This window comes from Mus musculus, chromosome 10, assembly GCF_000001635.26.
Source record: "Mus musculus strain C57BL/6J chromosome 10, GRCm38.p6 C57BL/6J".
NCBI lineage: Eukaryota > Metazoa > Chordata > Mammalia > Rodentia > Muridae > Mus > Mus musculus.
The window spans coordinates 109,094,617-109,116,798 of record NC_000076.6 but is presented as its reverse complement, the minus strand read 5'-3'; positions in this window follow the sequence as shown (position 1 = coordinate 109,116,798).

Below are 22,182 nucleotides of genomic sequence, written 5' to 3'. Positions count from 1 at the left end.
AAGCAGCAGGTTGAGTGACAGCATTCTTTTGCCTCTGTTGTTTTGAGGAAGAAGCTGGATCATAGCCATGTCACAGTATTATCTGTAACACGATACAAATTACTCCATCAAAAAGTGAGCCCAAAATAAAATCTTTCTTTTGCATTGACTTAAATAAAATACCCATCACAGCTTTAAGAAATGAAACTAAGCCATGTAATATCCGATAGTCTTACTCATTTACCAAAAGGCATAAAGAAAGTGATGGTCAAGAAGCAAAACTTTGTTGACAACACAGAAAAATGTGTATGTGTGTGTGTATGCGTACGTGCATGCATTCATGTGTGTGTGTGTGTGTGTGTGTGTACTGGATCTTTGTGTTCAAATGTCATAGACCAACCATTGTGATTTTAAGTTTATACTCTGAGCATCTCTACTGTTGTATGATTCAAGAGGATAACAAATAAATTTTAATAAAGACATTTCATTTGTCCCTCAAAGTTTGAAAATCATGGTTAGCCAAGATTAATAAACTTTATACATCAACTTAGAAAAATTATTTTAAAATCCATAGCATGAACAAGAGTAACTCTTCAGCATGCTTGAACAAACACACTTCTGAGTGCTGCTGACTTCCTTTGGGAAGATCTGTGTGGGGATCAGGTTAGGCACTATTCTGTTACTTCATACTGTATAAGACAATGGCTTCCCAGACAGAATATCATCTACATGATGCACACTTAGTAGAGTTAATAGATTATAACTATTACCTTTGAAGGACTAAATATAACATGAATGAAGTTAATGAAACATTAAAGCTACTGTTAACTATAAATGACAGTCATATACAAACGAAGTATGAAATAATATATGTCTTTTAAAGTTATATGTCAAGAAACAGTATCAATGGGCGTATAGACAGAAAAGCTGTCAGAAATTATTTTGGGAAAAAAAAGTGGAAAATATGATCACTTCAAAATGTAATTTTACTTAATGAGATCTATTAGTCTACCCTCCATTCTTTCCTTTAAGCTTATACAATATGTGAGACATCTATAGGCATGCATGTGCTGGATGTTAATACATATTTACCATTGTGATTATAGATATTATATTATAGATATGTGTACTGATCATTTCCTAAGGTTATTTTCAGGGCTAGAATGTGCTTCAGTGATTAGCTTTTACCCAACCTACACAAATCTCAGGATTAAGCCCCAGAACATAAAAAAGTTGGTTGGTTGGTTGGTTGGTTGGTTGGTTGGTTGGTTGGTTGGTTTTTAAGTTAAACATGGGAAAGTACCTTTGCACATCTTTCAACTTGTTTCAGTAGTGTTATGAGTTTCTCCCCATTTCCCTAGAAATAGCCTTACAGAGCAAAATGCCCGAAAATTTATTCTATGAGAAGTATTCTACAGCCTTGACATATGGTCTGTTCAGAAACCACACAAGTGCTGTGGGCCTGTCACTTTGAACTGATGTGGTATTCGTAATGCTACTTTAACTCTCAGGGTATTGCCAAGTAAAAGAGATCAAAGACAGTAGTAGGAAGTCAAGGTTTCACAGCTAACTTCTCTGGCAGAGAAGCCACTGTCACCTCTTAGCCATGTGCCTCTGTAGGGCTGTGACAGACTTCCACCCTACACTCTGCTAGTTCATCTGAAACAAATGAGTGGAACAAGTTTTTGAGTTAGGAGAAAAAAATATGAAGCATAAACTTTGCTAAAATACTAAAATACCGGAATCATTTCCTCCTAGGTCTATAAACCACACCACGCTCTGTCCTACAAAAATACAGCCAGATCTGTGTATGTGATAAATAAAATGGTTTGATTCATCTATGGTGTTCAAAAGATGTCTGTCATAGAATAAAAATGAATATTCATCCAGGTCAGTCAATCTAATCTATCTGGTCATTTTCATCACATGATAGGGATTGCAAGCACATAATATAACCAATATTATAAGTGCCTATAACAATTTAAAGGCCACCATTAGAGGGACCTCCTCAGTGACCCCCTGGTTTGTTCAGGTGTAATCAAATGCAACAGAATAAAAGATGAAATTGAGCTGTGTCATAAGAAAATGCACCCAAGCAGCTTTGAGGGATTATAAGTGCATACAGGCAAGAGCTATGAAAGGAGAAGATAGAATGTCAGACTCCATTATAATTACAGAATCATTGGTGTCTGTATTTCCTTCTTACAGGACTCACACAAGATCAAATAAACTAAGTATCACAGTAAAGCAAGAACATGACTAGATCAAAAGGAGAGTCCTAAGGAAATGGAAAGATACAGTTTGAAGTTGGAGGTAGGGTGACTGAGGAAAATGAGTGGCTCTAAAGTCAGACCACGAAGGGGAATGGCTTTAGTAATGAAGATCTGGCTGAAGATTAAAATCAAGATGATAAAGAAATTTTAAAAGGAGGAAACGGGACTAGACTTTACACTATGGTTCTATGGCTTGAGAGGAGAATGCAGAGGGCAGCTGTCATTTTGATCACAAAATAGCAAGGATACATACACAGTATCAGTATAATGTCTCTTAGTGGATGTCCCTGTATCTATTGTGTGTAAGTTATCACACAGTTAACAGCTTAAACAATATACCTTACAATACACATGCTATATGGGTCTCCCTAGACCAAAACCAAGATGTCTATAGGTCTATATTCTTTCCTATGATTGCTAGGGTGGCATCCATGGTCTTTTCTGTCCGGTTCCTGGAACATGCCCATTGGGATTAACCATTTTTGTAACTCTCAATGTCGGAGGCATCTCTGTCCCTCTTCTACAGGTACATCTCCTTCATCCTCCTCATCTGTTTCTTCCATTGGAAACGGTGCCTGATATTACACAAAGAACACTTGACTAATATAAAATAATCCTTTCTATTTTGAGGCCAACTTATAACAATTTTAATGCTGCCTAAAGCCTTAAATCACTTTGGTCATAAGATATAACATATACATAGATTCCAGCAACTAATATCTGCTCATCTATGGGGCAAATATTCTTTCTACTTTCTTGACTTGTTGACATCATGGCTGACTGTGTAGTGTTTGCCAGGCTTCTTTGTGTAGGTTTACTCCTTTTGATTTCCTTTTATTATTGTCTGGACCTTCCTTGAGGAATTTTTTTTTTGCAGCTCAGTCCTAAAGAGTGTCCTTAGTATTTAAGTGTGAGTCTCTGTCAATCAACATTCGTGTGTTGGCACTTAATCAACAGTTGGAAGTAGTACGAGGTGTGGTCTTTGGGAGCCAGTTAAGTCACAAGTGCTCACCTGCCTGGAAGGAATGCTAGAACGCCTCTAGTAATGAAGATCTGGCTGAAGATTACTTGATTCAGCCTTGGTAAGCAACATTTTTTATTTTTATTTTGAATGAATTTCCCAATGCAGCAACAGAAATAGACTAAAATATACTGGAAAGTTTATGATAACGCTTAGGGGCATAGGCACTATATTATTTCATTTTTTCTCTATTTTCTCTATTATCCAACCAATTATGTATAGACCTAGGAAGACTTGTGCTATTGGATCTATAATCTAATACTAATCATGTACTTGATTCTGAAGTTTTTGAGTTTGGCTACTGGGAGACATTTCAGTAAAACCGAATCTTTGAAAATATATCCATGAAATTGTGGACTTCCATTTTGTTTCCTGAGCACTTTCTAAAATTACAAGATGCCCCCAAAGTCAAGGTATGTCCTGTCCTTCTCACTTCCTTGTTCCCCGTGTCTTTGTACCAGAGCAGCCTGTTATTGCTAATGTGACCTTGATTTTTCATTCTCTTGCCTAACAAAGAGAGAATATGGATATGTGTGCAGTAGCCTATGAATAGATCCTTGCATATGGAATCACATAATACCTAGTCTATGTTAAGATAACTTGAAGCTAGCACTCCTCCTTCCAATTCAAATATCTATCATGTGGGTTATTTTAACTTCCTTGCTTGCTTATGAATATCCTACCACTCCAACCTGGAGAAATCTCCCAGTCTTCAATCAGGCCTTTTATACCTCTTTCAGAAACATAATATAATGGCAACTGCCAGGATCGATACAGTTACCAGATACAAAGATGTTTGCAAGTTATACAGGGCACACAAGATTAATGTCCACAACCTATTGTCCTTCCAAGCTCCCATACTTCCCTTGACTACTAAGGGAACATACAGAGAAACACAAGACTGACTGAGGGAGTGCATCAGTCCCCAGGAACTAGACGGCACATTGTGTACCAGGAGCCCTGGACTCTACCTGGAGAAACCTGTGATGCATGCCTTTCAAAGCAGCTGGGGCAAGCCATCTCTAAGTTTCCCTGCATATAACTTTAAGAATCAACCAAATATGGTACTACCTGCTTATAATCCCAGTAATTTAGTAGGCCAAGGCAGGAATATCACTATGACTTTAAAGCCAGTGTGAGATTAATATCCCAAGCTTAAAAATAAAGAAATACATGAATTATTGAGTTAAACGAAAATTAAATTTTTTAACCAATGTGCCACTGTCTTAGAAGAAACTTGCTGGATATTGTATCTGATTGCAGTACAGATCAGTTTATAAAACTCTGACATTTTAACAACCTATGTTGTCTAGTAACTCCAATTTTCCAGTAGCAAAAGCAATACCCTTAATCAATTACATCATCATTAATATACTTGCAATCCTATAGAGTACTATCATACAGAAAGGAACATGTAGTAAGCTGACCTCAGAGACTTACAACTGAATTATACCCAAGGAGGTATAAACTAGACAATCTTTGAAACAAAAGTAGTATTGGAACTTTTAGGAAGAAATAATATACAAAGGCTGATTATAAGACATAACCGTAGTGGGAATTATTGGCAAGACAGACATTCTGAGACCTAAATTACTGTCCACAGTGCCAATCTTACTGATTATAAACCTCTCCAATCACATAATCTGTAAATTATTTAATGGGTTAATGTTAGTGTTATGATAATAGCATGAAATACATATGCAGCTTGTATGGTACCTGGCTTATAATAGAAACCAATTAATGCACTTCCCCTCTCCCAGATATTCACCTTTATTTTTACCTCAGGGGTAAGGGAGGGGAGAGAAAGTTAGTATCTCCAGGTAAAATAAAAATTATCAAAGTCTAAAGAGCAGGATATTAACAAAAGGTTTTCTGCAAAGTTCTAGAAATGAAATATATTCAATTTTGTCAGCCAGATGATCTTTCATAAATTTTAATTTCTGCCTTTGTTTCTCAAAAACCCATAGACAATGAAAACGTGAACCAATTGCCTTGAGCCTTCAAAGTTTGGAAGAAAAGCAGTCAGTGGTCCAAAGCTGGCCTTGATTCTAGTTTGTCAACATACAGTTAGGACCATGATATAAACAAAGTCACATCGAAGGAAAACACAAATGATACATTTGAAATAATGAACAAACTTTTTTGATAAACTTTAGACAGATTGATAGTTTGGGTTATGGAGAAATACTTATATACATATGTTTATATTTCTGTAGGAGAAATGATTATGAGAAAGTAGTGATAATTTGATATAAATAATTAAGATTAGATGATCACAAAGATAATCCAAATAAGAATAATTATTCTCTGCTTATCTTGAGTAAATTCATGTCTGTATAACATTTACACTATAATGAAATCAAATTCAAATTCAATACACTACGTTTTCAACTGAATATATGGTTCAATATAATGTGGGGCACATAATTCACATTATGTAATGGTGAGCATAATTATCATATTTGTGTCAAAATGCATTGAGCTGGTAAGCCCTAATTAACTTAACAACTCTTCTATCATAGGGCATTTAGACAGTTTCTACTTTTGCAATTATTTAAAAATCTTCAGTAATGTCTTCTGGGGCTGTAGCTTTAAGTAAACATTATTAGTGTTTTTATATAATCTCAAAAGTAAGATTAATACAATAAGTCAGTAGGACCACAAGGTGCATCATGACTGGCCTCCTTATACTGCTATGGTTACTATTGCACGCGTGTGGACTGATGGTTTGGCTGATTGAGGAATGAATGTGACTTGTCATCACTCCACCTTGAGCTTATTTCATCAGTGTTTATGTAATGTATTTCTTATATACATTTTCCACACCATCCCATTTCTTTCTTATGAAGATGTATTGTATTTAATACTGTTTCATGGGGACTTTCATTCAATTATGTAATATATTCTGAGCATATCTCTAAGAACTCTTCCTCCCTCCTCCAATTCCCTTAAGTCCCTTTGTTTCTTTAAATAATTTGATTTCAACCTTAATGTTGTCTATGCATACATAATGTTATGTATCTATATAAAAACTAGGGTCTATGAATAAAATGAAACATAATTATCTTTCTCATGCTAACAAATCATTTAATACAATAACTTTCTGTTTTATCAATTTCCAAATGAGACCAATTTTTCCTCTTTATGACTGAATAAAATACCGTTGTGTATATGCACTTTTTCTTTATCCATTCTCCATTGTACAATACTTAATTGGATCTCACAGCTTAGCTATTGTGAATAGTGTTGCAGAATACACTGATGTGCAGGTATCTCTGTGATGTGTTGACTTGTCCTCCTTTGGATTAATACCCAGGCGTTTTACAGCTTTTTCTGATGGTAGTTCTATTTTTAGATTATTGAGGAACCTGCATACCGATTTCCATAGTAGCTGAGCTAATTTACATTCCTCTTCCTTTATTGGTATTTTTAGATTCATATACAATTGACTGTGGTCTTTACATACTACAGATAGATTCTTTTATGTGTTTTATTTGTTATGTCATCAATTGACATGCTAGGTAGGGAGTATTTATTATTTTCCCATAGATTATTACATTGCATTCCCATTATAAGTATTTTTAACAGTCATTTGGTATATTCATGACCTGTTTTCTAACTAATTGGATGCTGGAAATTTTTGTTGGTATCATTGTTTGAATTTTACATTTATGACTTTCAAGAAAGTTAATCATCTCTCTCTTGTGATTCACACTAACATAGATGGTATTACCTGTTTTTCATGAGAATGTTTTTTGTTTAATCTATTAAAACACACTCATAGAGTTCAAATCCATTTGAAGGAACTCAGGAAATCATCGCACAGGATATAGATGATATCATTTATCTGGTATATACAAGCCAATGTATTTATTATTTGACAATATCAGTAGCTAAATCATCATGAAGTTGCTATTACTCTTAACATCTAATGAAGAATATATATTTTATAATTTGAGCATAAACATTTAATCTAATGTTTTTATGTAATAATTTTTCTTTAGAAATGTTTTACTTGGCATGTAAATGCATATTTATGGATTATTGCATATTTAATACTAGTATAAGGTATATAATAATTAAAGGTTTCTAATTAGTATTTTATTTCATGGAAGAGTTTCAATTACAGTCTGGTTGTTCTTTATAAATATTAAATTCTTTCTTTTCTTAATTTTTTACTAGGCATTTTCTTCATTTACATTTCAAATGCTATCCCAAAAGTCCCCCATACCCTCCCCCCCTCCCCTACCCACCCACTCCCACTTCTTGGCCCTGGTGTTCCCCTGTACTGAGGCATATAAAGTTTGCAAGACCAAGGGGCCTCTCTTCCCAGTGATGCTCGACTAGGCCATCTTCTGCTACATATGCAGCTAGACACACAAGCTCCGGGGGTACTGGTTAGTTCATATTGTTGTTCCACCTGTAGGATTGCAGACCTTTTTAGCTCCTTGGGTACTTTCTCTAGCTCCTCCGTTGGGGGCCCTGTGTTCCATTCTTGTGATAACATGAGCCCTATTCAACTGCTGGATACTGTAATTTGCTTCTCTTACCTAATTATATTTTAATGCCTACTGTCTATACCAGTGTTTCTTACTCTGTGGGTCATGACTCACCCAGGGGTAACATATCAGATATGTACATTACAATTTACAACAGGAAGAAAATTACAGTTATGAAGTAACACCAAAATAACTTTATAGTTGGGGATCACCACAAAAGGAGGAACTGTATTAAAGGGTCACAACATTCTGAAGGTTGAAGACCACTAGTCTAGACTGATTATCTCCCTTATGCTGTCCATGTGGCCCCTATTCTGCTTTCTAGGTCTTTGAATCAACTTTCTTATTCTCTTACTCAAATGTAGAAGACACCACCATCTTTTAATTCTGTGTCAGTGACTATGTTGAGTACATACACATGTCCTCTTGTTCATTTCATTCATATATTTTTGATGTACATGTATTCTATTGCATGTATCAGTAGTTTACTTTCAATCTTTGAGAAGTGTATTAATCTTAAGTGCTATTTATTCATTTTCTTGACAAATAGTATTTAAATTATCTCTAAGCTTTGACTGTTACAATTATTAACAAAATAAAACTTCTGATAAACCGTTTTCTATTGTGTTTGTACCTGCTACGTTTCATTTGCAATATATGACTGTTCTCCTAAACCATATTGCTATGGCAACTTTTGATATTTGTAGTGTTTTATCTTAATTTTCACAAAAGCTATCTACTAAAGGATGATAAATCCACATAATGCATTAATAACATTATACAATACAACCATCAGCACTGTCTGATTCTAAAATACTTCATCCCTCTGGGAGAAAGACCCATACCTTAAGCAGTGACCTCCTTATCAGTCACTGTCCATTGTTAGTTTCTTGGCTCTAGGCAACCATCAAATACAGATTTTAGATGGTCTTTAATTTTGTATGTCTAATGCTGAAGTTACAACTCCATTTGCCTTAAATGCTCATATCTTTGGAGAATAATAATAATGACTATATTTTATGCAAATTGACCTTTTATTTATAAAAAAGTCTTTGGAAAACTTTTCAGTTTTTTCTTCTGTGTTGATTTCTTCAGTCGTTGGCAGTCAGTGCTCTGAGTGCAGTGTAATAGAGTTGTTAATTCATGAGTTCACTCACTGAGTTCAGCTCAGCTCAGTCAGCTCAATTGAATTTTGTCAATTCAGTTCAGAGACAGGTTTCAGTGAGAGAATAAGGAGCCAGAGAACTTGAACAAATTGCCAGAGGTAGTTTGAGTCTAAGCAGAGCAATTCAGTACGAAGCTGGGAGAAGCTAGATTGAATCAGTCAGCTTGGAGAGGAGTTTGAACCAGAACAGCTGAGTTGAACCAGCCCGCCAGAGTTCAGAAAGAACTGAAAAGTGTGAGCTTGTTGGAGGCAGAAAAATTCTAAGCCTAGGTTAGCGGTCAGAGGCTGGAAGCTGAAGCTTTCAAGATTCAGTCTTCCAGAAAATTAGATTGTATGGGGGCTAGAAGCTTCCAGGCCTAGGCCTAGGGATAGTTACATAGAAATGCCCTGCTCTTAGCCCAAGCCATGTGTTCATAAAGCTCTTATCTCATCACTTCATTTAAGGAAATAAAAGCAACATTTCCATTTATACTTCATGGTAGTATATTTCCCATGTCTGCTTTCCTCTCTTAGTATTATGGTGATATATTTCACCTCAGTGTAAGTTGTAAACATCACGGTGATAGCACTTTTGTCATTTATAGGTTAGGCAACTTCTACAAAAATCTCCACGTTTTCTCTAATATGTACCAAAGAGGATTCCTGCAGGAAACAGGAAGAGCAAGCTCCTGGGCCTGGCTTGGGATCTTGAAACCTCAAAGCCCACCCCCACTGATATACTTCCTCCAACACAGTCACACTACCTCCAACAAAGATCCACCTTCTAATCCTTTCAAAGAGTGCCCCTCCCTGGTGAACAGGCATTCAAATCTTTGAACCTCTGGGAGCCATTCTCAGGTATTTACTATTTTTGTGTACTTTGTTCCTTCATTTGATGTGAATTTCCATCTAAGTGCAGTTCCTTTTGATCCAAAACTCTTTTGTTCCTCGTCCACATCGCTACTGGCTTTTTCTTCATCGTTTTTCCTGATGAGGAGTATTTTTATTTAACCATCAATTTCTACTTCAATACTTTTAAAGTCATTACTTCACAATGATGTCATTCAATATATATTTTTTTTACCCCACACCCTGTCTATCCTTGGGTCGTAAGTATGAGATGATGCTTTTGGCTCCCTGCAGCTAGTTTTACTTTTTTTTCTACCTTTCTTTCTCAGATCTTTTGATAAAATTAAATTTGGTAGCATGTTTGCAACTTATTGATTTTTATACATTCTTTCGCCTCCAATCAGCTGTCTCTCAGTAGTTATTGAAATTGTTGGATATTGAATCCTTTAATACTAAAATTTTGATTTTTTTCTTTATACTTAATTTCTCTGCTAAGATAGCATGTGTGTATATTCATTCTATCTTTGGACATATTTATAATAATGAAAGTATTTACCTAGTAAATTCAACAACAGGGCCATAGTTATATTTGGTGTCTCTTAACTGCTATGTCTAGTTCTACTAAATTTGTACACTTATAAAGTCTTCAAATTACTTTCTAGTTCTATGTAGTTTGGTTGATGTGCTATGGGAATCTGAACATTATCAATCCTGAAAAACATCACCTTTTCTGTTTTTGTGTCTGTCAACTACTCTCAGATAATTAATTTTCACTTATACTGATATGTTTTCTCTTTCTCTGCTCTGTCTCTCTGTCTCTGTCTCTCTCTGTCTCTCTCTCTGTCTCTCTGTCTCTCTGTCTCTCTCTCTGTCTCTCTCTCTCTCTCTCTCTTTGTGTATGTACGTTTAATTTTTTCTGCATATTTTTTGTAGTACTTGGGTAGGGGAATCCTGGAAGCTTTATATGCAGTCCTATTACCATGTCCCTGTGCATATTTCTCTCTTGGTGTCCTTCCCAGTAAATTTTACCACCTCCACAGCATCTCCAACGCCTGTCTCCTCAGTGTTGTAAGCCTTCTGTGCTTTCCTGGTTTGAAACCTTTAAAATATGATTGAAAAAAAAACCCACAGGAGGTAAGCAAGGATAACCATGGTTATATTTTCCCCTATTCCTCAGAGTTTTGAAACCCATTGCCTAATCCCTTGAAGCAATTTTCTTATATCTGCCCAGGCCTATACATGTTTGCTAAAGATAGATAAATTGACTAGTATCATTTTATATAAATAAATAATAAATAAAAAAGGTCTTTGTTAAGAACCTATATTTACCATTCTTCAACACAAATTCATATTATACTATAAAATTATAGTTGATGTCCATATCATATTGCATTTACTCCTTTTTGTAACATGTTTGCATTTAAGAGTCATCAATATTTAGTCCTCTGTTGCTGTATCCCTATTTGTGGCATGTTTTACTATGAAGAATAGTGTTGGTTAAGACTCAATTTAGAAAAGCAACTTAGAAATCCCATAAAGAATATAATTACATTTCATAGCAATATAATGAAAAAAGAAATATTAAATATTAGACACAGTAAGATATAAACCATTACACATAGAGCAGGAAAAGTTGTGTTAAGGGGATTTATATGAAGAAACCTGTTGAGGAGAACATTAAGTATGTATGGTATTGCAAAATCTAAGTAAAATGGTGACTTGGGAATAGAGGAAAGGATAAGAGATAAGAAGGGTCAGCTGGCTCAATGTATTTATTTATAACACACTGGATTTTAAAGACCTCTTTGTCAGATTATAAAAATATGAACAATAGCATGGACGAAAATTGATTACCAATTCAAGTATATGATAAAATAAAATACACATATACAAGTTTGCCTCCGAGATCCTGGTAAACAAAGAAAAGAGGGAATATAACATCAGAAATGCCAAAACCGAAATCTTAGTGATTTAGGAGAACAGTTTATTAAGTAGGAACATAATTAATTTGTGTGTGTGTGTCCCCAAATTCATCAAAGCTTTTTCTGGATCTCACAAGACTGCAATATACCAGGATGTTTCTGAGAGAGAAGACAGGATCTTTAGCCACACGATTATATCTGCCATTGCCTGAGGATAGAATTCCTTCTTTTACACTGTTCATACATTCTAATAAAGTAGACTCAAAAATAGTGCCTTTGTTATAAGATATTTGTATGACATGGTTTATTTAATATGTGATATTTTGGGCTTCATGCTAGCTTTCAGTCTCCTTCATCCTTATCTTTCTGCATTCCAACCATATCCATTCTTTCTTATGTATGCTAATATTTAAAGTCTATAGAAGGATTAAATTGTTATCTGAATGAATAAATAATTTAAGGAATGAATAATACAAGACTCTAAATAATAACTTCCTAGGGTGGAAACAAAAAAAAAAATCTGTCTTTGCAATGATTAACAATTACTTTTCCATTTGTCAGCAAGCCAAATGGGGGATTTCAGAGCAACAGCCTCTCAAAGAATACTGGATCAAAGCTTCTAAGTGACCTTTTTAATATGTGTTACAGCTCAGTCCTTTCACTTCCTGGCTTTCTTTAGACTCAGAAATGTTGGGACTAAAGTAATCTCAAAAGAAACTTTATGGCTTTAGCCTTCCCAGATATAAGGTATTTGCATAGTGTGAACTTTATATTTATTCTTAAATTCCTCAGATAAATGTCATTGGCGTATTTTTTAAAAAATGAATAGAATCCATCTTAGAAAACTGACCTGGAAAATTTTAAGAAAAAAAAAATATCCACTTGAAACGTTTTGTTACAGCAAAGAAAATTCTAAATATTCTGAATCTCGAATCCTTTTGGTTGTAATCCCTATGTGAGTGTAATTTACATTGAGACTTGCAAAAAAAAAAAAGATTTAAATTTTTATTTGTTCAGGTATTTACTTATATCTTAAATGTGCCATGTATTAGTAACACATAATGTAGTTTATGGTAAACAGTTAAATCATGATCCAATTTACAGACACTATAAAGATTGCCGGCAACACTAATTGAACTCAGAACTCAATTTAAAAACAAATGTACGACATTGGAAGGGATATGTTGATAGAGGAAATATGCCTGGAAAGGGTTTGGGGTAGAAATGATCAAAACACAGGAAAGGCAAATATGAAATTCCTGCAGACTAAATAACAATTATTTAGAGAGAGGTAGATCAAGAAGACACAGGAATAGAGAGTGTAAGCAGATGAAGAACAGGTTTTAGAACCCTGCTCACCTGGATCTGTGATGTTTTAAATATGCTTCAAATGATTCCATATTCATAGTCTGGGCAAATAAATGAAACCGTTTTCAAAGCATATTACAAAGCAATTATGTCAAGAGAAAATAAGTGGGAACGTCTTAAAATTCATCATGGTAGTTGATCCTGTTCCTGCTTGGAATAGACAGCTCCTGAACCATTTCCAACTATGTCCTCTTCAAAGATGATTTAAATGTATAAAGTTCCTGGGATAAGAAGTATTTGTCCATATGATAAATAGTCCTGCCTTGTCAAGGGTATTTGATTGTCTTGTCATGTACTTTATTGAGAATTAGACATCTTTAAATTATATTAGTCTATTATTTAAAGTTTTTTAATGCTTTTTAGATAAACCTTTTCATCAGTGATAAGCAAGCCTCATAACAGTCACTGTGAAAGTTATCTGGATTTTTATTTCCTAAATATTTCATGATATTTTTATGTAAAAGTGATAGAGCAAACTATTCAAAAACTATTCAAGGAAACTTCCAACATTTAAGCTAATTCTAAATAACTTTTAGTCACTTATTCTAAATCAATTTTGGTCATTTATATTTTTCTAGACAATTTCCAGTCTGGGGACTGGGCCCATTTGGAAGTATGAAATCTGAACATGCATAAGACCCTATGTCCTAGACAGCACCTTTCCCCCAAGGAATCCACGTAGTGTTTTCATGTTAGACTAGAACAGTATTTCTAACAGTGGAATTTTGACATATGAAATGCTAGTATTAATAGATATGCCAGTGATTACACCTGTTGCTAAAATATGTTTATATTTATTACTGGTTAATTGTAGAACAGGAATGTTGTATTAATTATTTACTGAAAAGTTCTAGTAAAACACTTTGTCTTTATTCATTTACTCATGTAAATAATGTTTATAGTTATTCTCTGAGAGCTTCATAATTGTGTCTCGATCATATTAATATCACTCCCAGCCTTTTTCTATATTCCCTCTTAGTTTCTTTTTAAACCTGGTATTCCTCACACATAAATGGACCCTTATATGCCTGCTCCAAATAACTGTAAAACGATGCTTTATTGTCCAACTGCTTAGAAATGTTAGCAAAAGGACACAAAAGGGATCTATTATGTTTGCCGCTTTATCATAGAGAGTTAGAATTTCAAACTAACAAGTGGACCTGGTGGAAGATACACAAATATAAATGTGGGTCAAGTTCATGATGATGTTTTATCTTTTCCCTTCATTGGACTCGATATTACAGGAATTGAGATGGAATAACTTCATTTTTCTTAATTTATTACAGAGCACAATTAAAAAAAATAGTTACTGACTGCAAGAGCTTACTGCAAGATTTGCATTTTTAATCTTAAAAACTTAAATTCTCTATTTTGATTTATAATTTATAAATTAATCATATGACTATTTTACTTAATTCAATAGTAGATGAAGATTTCTCATTTAAATTTGCCATTAATGGCCAATTTGATACACTATAAATTTGATATTCATACTTACCAATATATCCAGCTTTGAATAATTACATTTTTAAATTTTCAGTACTTTTTACAGTTTTCATATTATGTAAAATACTCAGCCGATATTAATAATTTTATTATTAAGCCATACTCTTTTTTTAAATTATTTTATTTATTTACATGTTAGCAGTTGTCCCTCCTTCCGGTACCCCCTCCCCCAGTTCCTCACCCCATTGCCTCTCCCCCTTCCCTCTGAGAGGATGCTCCCCCCCCTCCCCCCAGATATCCCCTTACCCTGGGGCTTCAGGTCTCTCTATGATTAGGCTCATTTTCTCCCACTGAGGCCAATTCTCTGATATGTATGTGTGGAGTGTGGGATGAAGGGGTGGCATGAGGCGGGGCTCAGACCAGCCAAGGATGCTGCCTGGTTAGGAGTTCAGTTTCTGGGATCTCCCAGGGTTCGTTGAGGCTGCTGGTCTTCCTATGGGTAGCCCTCCTTTTCATCTCCTTCAGTCCTTACCCTAATTTCTCCATAGGGGTCTCCAACTTCAGTCCAATGGTTGGGTGTAAGTGTCTGCATCTGTCTCAGTCAGCTGTAGTAGCGCCTCTCAGGGGACAGTCATGCTAGGTTACTGTCATAAACACATCATAGCATCAGTTATAGTGTTAGGCCTTAGTGCTGCAATACCCCCACGAGATAGATCCCAAGTTGGACCGGTCACTGAACAGCCTATCCTTCAGTCTCTTCTCCATTTTCGTCCCTGCAGTTCTTTTAGATAGGAACAATTCTGGGTCAGAAATTGTGACTATGGGTTGGTACCCCCCCCCGAATATTTTGGCTAAGGTCAGTGACCCCCATTGAGTCCTAAAACTCTCTCACATCCCAGGTTTCTAGGACTTTCTACAGCTGCCCCCACCCCCGCTCCCTCCCACCACCCAGAAGTTGCATATTTCCATTCCTTCTCCTTGTTTTCTGGGTTTCTCTTCTGTGCCCACCCCAAACCTGATCCTGTTGCCCTTTCTCTGTCTCCCTCCCCCTCCCCTCTCCCAGGTTCCTCCCTCCCTCTGCCTCCCGTGCTTATTTTGTTTCCCCTTCTAAGTGGGATTGAAGAATCCACACTTGGGCCTTCCTGCTTGTTAAACTTCTTACGGTGTTTGTAAATCGAATTCTCAAAATGTTAATTTAAAACATCACAGGAAATAAATCAATGTTGAGCATGACTTTTAGAAATACTGGCATATAAAAGAGTGAAACATCATAACTGAGATTTATTATTTTAAATTTTAATAATGTATTTGTTGTGGCCTAAGTAATCTCCCTAAACTTTAAATGACAACTTAACTAAGTCAACTATGTTAGTTTGTTCTTCATTTTGTGTTGACTTTTGAACAGTGTCTGTGTGGAAGCACATATTTATTCAGCAATGTTTAGTGACTACTGCATTTCCGGTATGTTTCTGGGTAATATAGAAGTTTTATTAGTTATTACAAAAGGCAATACCCTGTACTTAGAAGTAACTTTTCTTTTTGTCTCATTATTGTTCACTCCTATAGCAGCTATACAGTTCTGCTAACATATACTTTGTCACTTGCTCTCATTGTATGTTTATTTGCTGTAATCAGTTATGTGTTGGAATAGAACTTGAGGTTAGCAGTTGCCCAATTTGTCAATTAAGTACATATGATGAAGCTTCTCTTTTTCCTAGAAAATTCCTTAATTAAGACAAGAGCAACCATGTTTTAGATGATCGTTAGTAGTACTAAGACATCAGTGCCATCGGGAATGTGTAACAGTCTAGACACAGGAGCCAGAGGAGGACCCTCTGAGTAGGTATCACTTGCAAACTTCTTAATGAAGATCTGATAACACAAACAGTTAAGTGACTGGTATTTTAAAGAGACTAATCAGGTGAGTCTAATTTTGGAGTGGGAAGACACTGTTGCTCCAGGTCAGAGTGAAGTGTACTGAGTAAGAGCAGATGGTGTTCAAGGTCGGAAAATCAGGGACTGGGGCGTTTTTAATAAAAGGTTAAACATGTAACAGAATGTTGAGATTATGGAAATGAAGAATGGCCTCAAATATGATAGCACTATAATGCACAGCGTCTAAAACCTCCTGCCAAATGTAGCACATCTCTCACTACAGTAGTATTGCAGCAAAAACTAAGAATCCCCAAGAGAGCAGTTTCCATGGCTAGAATAAACAATTCTGGCATGAGCTTTGGTCTCCTATTCCCTCTCATAAAAACTGTGTTGGTCCTTCTCTCAGCCAAGAGACACAGAGGAACAAAATTCCAAGGGCACATTAAGAAAGATTGGAAAGGCACTGTGATTGGTCAAGCTTGAAAACACCTAAAGGCAAGAGGCCCCTTTCTATGTAGAAGTGAGTTAGTGAAATAGACTAGGGCAGTGGATCTCATTCGTGGGTTGCGACCCCATCATTTTCACAAGTGTTTCATGCCAGATATTTCCATTATTATTCATAATGATACCAAAATTTCTGATACAAAGTAGCAATAAAATAATTTTATGGTTGGGGGTCATCACAACATGAGGGACTGTATTAAAAGGTTGCAACATTAGGAAGGTTTAGAACCACTAGTGTCGCGTCTGCTCTCGACCAGTAAGACCAACACGACCTCCAGTCTTTCTAACAGCAGTTTATTCAGCAAACTTCCGTCTTCATCTCTCTCGCTTCATCTTTTTCCTCATCTTTCTCCCTACTTTATCTCACCCTCTAACCCGGGCCTCTCACTCTTATATACTCTCAGCCCTCATCCACTCATGGCAGGCCACGTCACCTCACCAGGCACACAGCTTCAGTTAATCAGGGCAGGAGGGGCATGTCTCCACCAAAATGGATTCGCCAGTGTCCTGGTGCACCTGCACAGCTCTCACGATGGTTGTGGCTTATGAGGAAGTCAGGTGCAAGTCATAAGACTTAGCTGCAGTCCCTGGCGCCTTCTTGGGACTGCTGTCACACCCGCTCCTCACACACTAGAGGGTTTAAGAGTACAGATAAGGGTGCATTGGATTCTCCATGGAGCACACGTGAAGAAGGACACCAGGTGGGAATCAACCTTTGAGGAATCAGTCCTTTGTTGGTGGGTCAGTATGGTGAGGATGGTCAGGATGCAGACAGAGGGAAGGCAGAACTGACCCCAGAAGAAATACTTCTGGGAACAGGGAACTGGAAGTGAGATATCCCAGTGGCAAACTAGGCTTTGCTTAAAGTGACAATTAGGGAAAACTCAGGTTCATTTGCTTCTACTTATGGAGTCTGTCAGGGACTGGTGACAAAGAGGGAAGACATTTTGAACCAGAAGAGGAAGTGATATTTTACTTCTGCTCAAATGGGTTCAGTAACCAGGAAAACAGAGTTTTGTGTCAGTAACTGAGAGGGGCTTAAAGTCAGTGGAATCCTATTGCTGTTTAGAAACGGGAATGAAAAAGCAAGCATTTAGACTTTTGTTTCTACAACTATGTTCAGATCAATAATTTGACTGCCATACATTTACATCAGCTCCATTAATTTTTTTCAGCAACAGATTACTCCTTACTGCCTTGCATAGAGTTTATGATATTAAAAAATGAGCACAATATCACATCAAAAATAAATTCATTTACCTTAAGGTTTTTATTTATTTATTTATTTATTTATTTATTTTTACCACTCTAAAAATCAGGGTTGACTTTTGGTTTGATTTTTTTCTATTATTTGACATGAATTCTTCAAAAACGCCTTTCTCCTTATGTATTTGTGTTCATTGGTATTTGTCTTTCATCTAATTGGAATGTGTCCTTAAGTAATTTCTTCAAAAAAGCATTTTGGCAGCTGATTCCTGAGAATGGCTATTCTTCATTGCAGAGACAACTTAGTTGGATAATATTTATTAAATCTGCAACCTTTCCATTTTTGATATTATTGTTTCCAGTCCACATTGCTCAGAGATTTGCCCAAATATGATCTTGGTTCAAAATGTATTTAAATAGTTTCATTTTTGTTTTTTCTGTCCACAACCTTTTCAATCATAGCACTTACCTGGGTTTTATATCTTAAAATTAATTAGTTAAAATTGAAAAGAAGTTCAAAAATTTTTAGGGCAAAAAATGATTTCTAGTCATATACATTTGAATTTCACCTAATCTATATATTAGTTTTCCCTCTGAGATTCTATTTTATACTAATTCAAAGTCTATTCCTTGGACAACTGATGTGTACAAATTTTCATCGAATTAAAATATTTTTGTCATGAGGGGAGATATATTAGGATTCAGGGAGCAAACAGAGTTCACAAGACTCAGGAATTAAAAACGTTAAAAGACTCAGGAAGTTCCTGAAGCTTATAAACTCATTAACCTCTGCCCAAGGTTATTTAGGCATCAGCAGCTTCAGAACAGAGGGAACTCTGATCACCCAACCTTCCTGCAAATCATGCAGCTCCAATGATGCGGTTTTCATAGTGGTCACCCATGCTGGGTGGGCTTTCCATTTTTATTAATTCTCATATTTCTCTTGCTTCATATTTTTATAATTTAATAACAATTATATTTATTGTTTTTTCCTTGATATCTTACCATTGTACTATTTGTTACAGTTCATAGATATTTTTTAGGGCAAAATTTTCTTTTACCCCAACAGTTTACTTTTCAGTTACTTCTAATAGATTGAAATGAATGCTGCCTACAAACTTTTGTGATTATGGTACCAGAGTTCCAAAAGTTATAACCTACATGTCTTATTTGGGACTTAGTAAATTAATAAAGCCTCATGCTAACAATTATCCTTTTCTTAGTCCAAATTATAATGATATACATTATAACTATATATATCTAAACTATAATGAGATTATACTATGAAGTAAAAGTTGGATTAAATAGAATGTTGCCCACTCCTCATATTAGTCTCACTCTTCCTAGTTTACAATTGATAATCTTACACAGTGGCACTTCAAACATATCTCTTAGAAACATGTAGCAATAATTAATAGCTCTAATGAAAATGAAATGTCCTTGTTACTCACTTAAATCTCTAGTTCTTTGATGCAAATCAACCTGCTGCTATATCTTATGAATTGAAGTGGTTAGTTATCAACTCTTGAATTTACAGTATCACATCTTATACTACATTGGAGAGAGATATGAAGTTCATGCTGTGCCTCACTTTTGCTTGGAGAAAATAAATAATATTCTTTCCCATGGTGTTTATGGGTCTCTGAATCATATCCAAAATTTTCTTGGATCGTTTCAATACAAAGTAAACTTTCATATTCTTTCTAAATGCTTCGATGCATCTGCATGTGAAATGTTACAACTGGGAATTTTCTGAGTGACAAAATTAATAGAGGGTTTGAACAATGAGGAGGTATGAGAAATCCATTCTGTTTAGATATGCAAGTGCCTGATTAAATACAAAGTACAAAAGAAATCCTGGAGATGCTGAATATCAGTGCGTTTTGTAATGTCAGTAAACTTCCTACTAAAGGCCAAATAATTTGTTGGAGTAGTATTTCAGAAACAATTAGGTAAAAACATAAAATCAAAGAGAATCATGCATTAATATACAAAATATCTATCAATTAAAATCACATATCAACATTTTATAGCTACTTATACCATGTGTTCTAAATTTCAAGCGAAATACAATGAAGAATTGAACAGATGAAGAAAACATCGTTGTGTTTCATGGTAAAAATCCGAGGTAAAATTATATTTTAAATTACATTTGTGTTCTTTTAAAATGTGAAAATGATTTTCCACAGTTGGTATATATTTGAGATTGAGCGGTACAAGTAGAATATACAGATGCCAACGCATGTTGATTATTTTATTCTTGAGTTCTAGGCTTACCTTATTGTGTGTGTCTATGTTCATTATTCTGCATAAGTTAGTTATTGCTCCTTTTTATTTTCCTGTATTAGTCATTGAAGGGTATGATTATTTGAACAAGTACACCATAGTTTAGATTTCAATTACTGTTATTACTTCCAATTCCCTTATAACCGTGCTTTTCATGCCTGAAAAATTTTAAATGGACTCTTGGCCTTAATGCTATACATTATTTAGTGGTAATTTTTAACCTTATACAGAGCAAAATTGCTGATCAAAAGCAAATATTCTACTTTAAGTGGCCATTCGGGAAAAAGAAATCTTTGATAAATGGGATATATAGTTTAAAAGTGAACATGCTCCAAGTTAGTTTAGCCTTATTATTTTAAAGCATGCTACATTGGATATTATACCTAACAATCATTGGTTTCCAAGCAGCGTTGACTCTTATAAATAATATTAGATTGGTTAAAGGCAAGAAGAGTTCTGGAAAGTAGGAATGAATTAGAATGAATATTATTACATACAGTAAAACCACTGACACTTTGAAAGATATTTTTAACGTGCTATATGATTTGAGTTTGAGAATTCGATGATAAGATGATATATTTTGTTTTAATTTTCAAGTAACATTTTCTAGAGAAAGATTGGGAAACACAGAAGCATTAAAAATGAGTACCACATTAACATGGATACTATATATATGTGTTTGTGTATATATATGTTTTTCGAGACATGGTTTCTCTGTATAGCCCTGGCTGTCCTGGAACTCACTTTGTAGACCAGGCTGGCCTCGAACTCAGAAATCCACCTGCCTCTGCCTCCTAAGTGCTGGGATTAAAGGCATGCACCACCATGCCCAGAGTAATATATTTTTTTATGTATAATATATAATATATGGATAATTGTGAGGTGATTTTTTAGTTTAATTTAATCATATTTTACAGTCCAGATATTATCCCCTTCCTGGGCCACACTCTGACTGTTCCATGTTCCATACCTCCCTCATCCCCCTGACCCCACAAGGATGTCCCCAGTGCTCCAACCCCACCCCACCATATCTCCCCATTCCCTGGAGCCTCCAGCATCTTGAGGGTTAGGTGCATCTTCTTTTGACTGAACCCAGACACAACAGTCCTCTGCTGTATATGTGTTGGAGGTCTTATATCAGCTGGTGTATGCTGCCTTGTTGGTGGTCTGGTGTCTGAGAGATCTCAGGGGTCTAGGTTAGTTAAGACTGCTGGTCCTCCTACAGGGTTGCTCTCTTTCTCAGCTTCTTCTAGCTTTTACCTAATTCAACAACAGTGGTCACCAGCTTCTGTCCATTGGTTGAGTATAAATACTGCATCTGACTCGTTCAGCTGCTTGATGGGTCTTTCGGAGGGAAGTCATGATAAGCCACTTTTGGTGAGCATTCCATAGCCTCAGTCAAGCTTTGGGGCCTCCCTTTGAGCTGCATCCCACTTTGGATCTATCTCTGGACCTCCTTTTCCTCAGACTCTTCTTCATTTTTGTCCCTGCAGTTCTTTCAAACAAGAACAATTATGGGTCAGAGCTTTTGACTGTGGGATGGCAACCTCATTCCTCACTTGATGCCCTATATTTCTGCTGGAGGTGGACGCTACAAGTTCTCTCTCCCCATTGTAGGGCATTTCATCTAAGGTCCTTTGAGTCCCTTTGAGTCCAGAGAGTCTCTTACCTCCAAGAGCTCTGGTACATTCTGGAGGGTACCCCCAATCTCCTATCTCCAAAGGTTGCCTATTTCTATTATTTCTGCTGCCCTTCAGGGTTTCATTCCTGTTCCCCCTCTTCCCAATACCTGATCATGTCTTCTCAATAC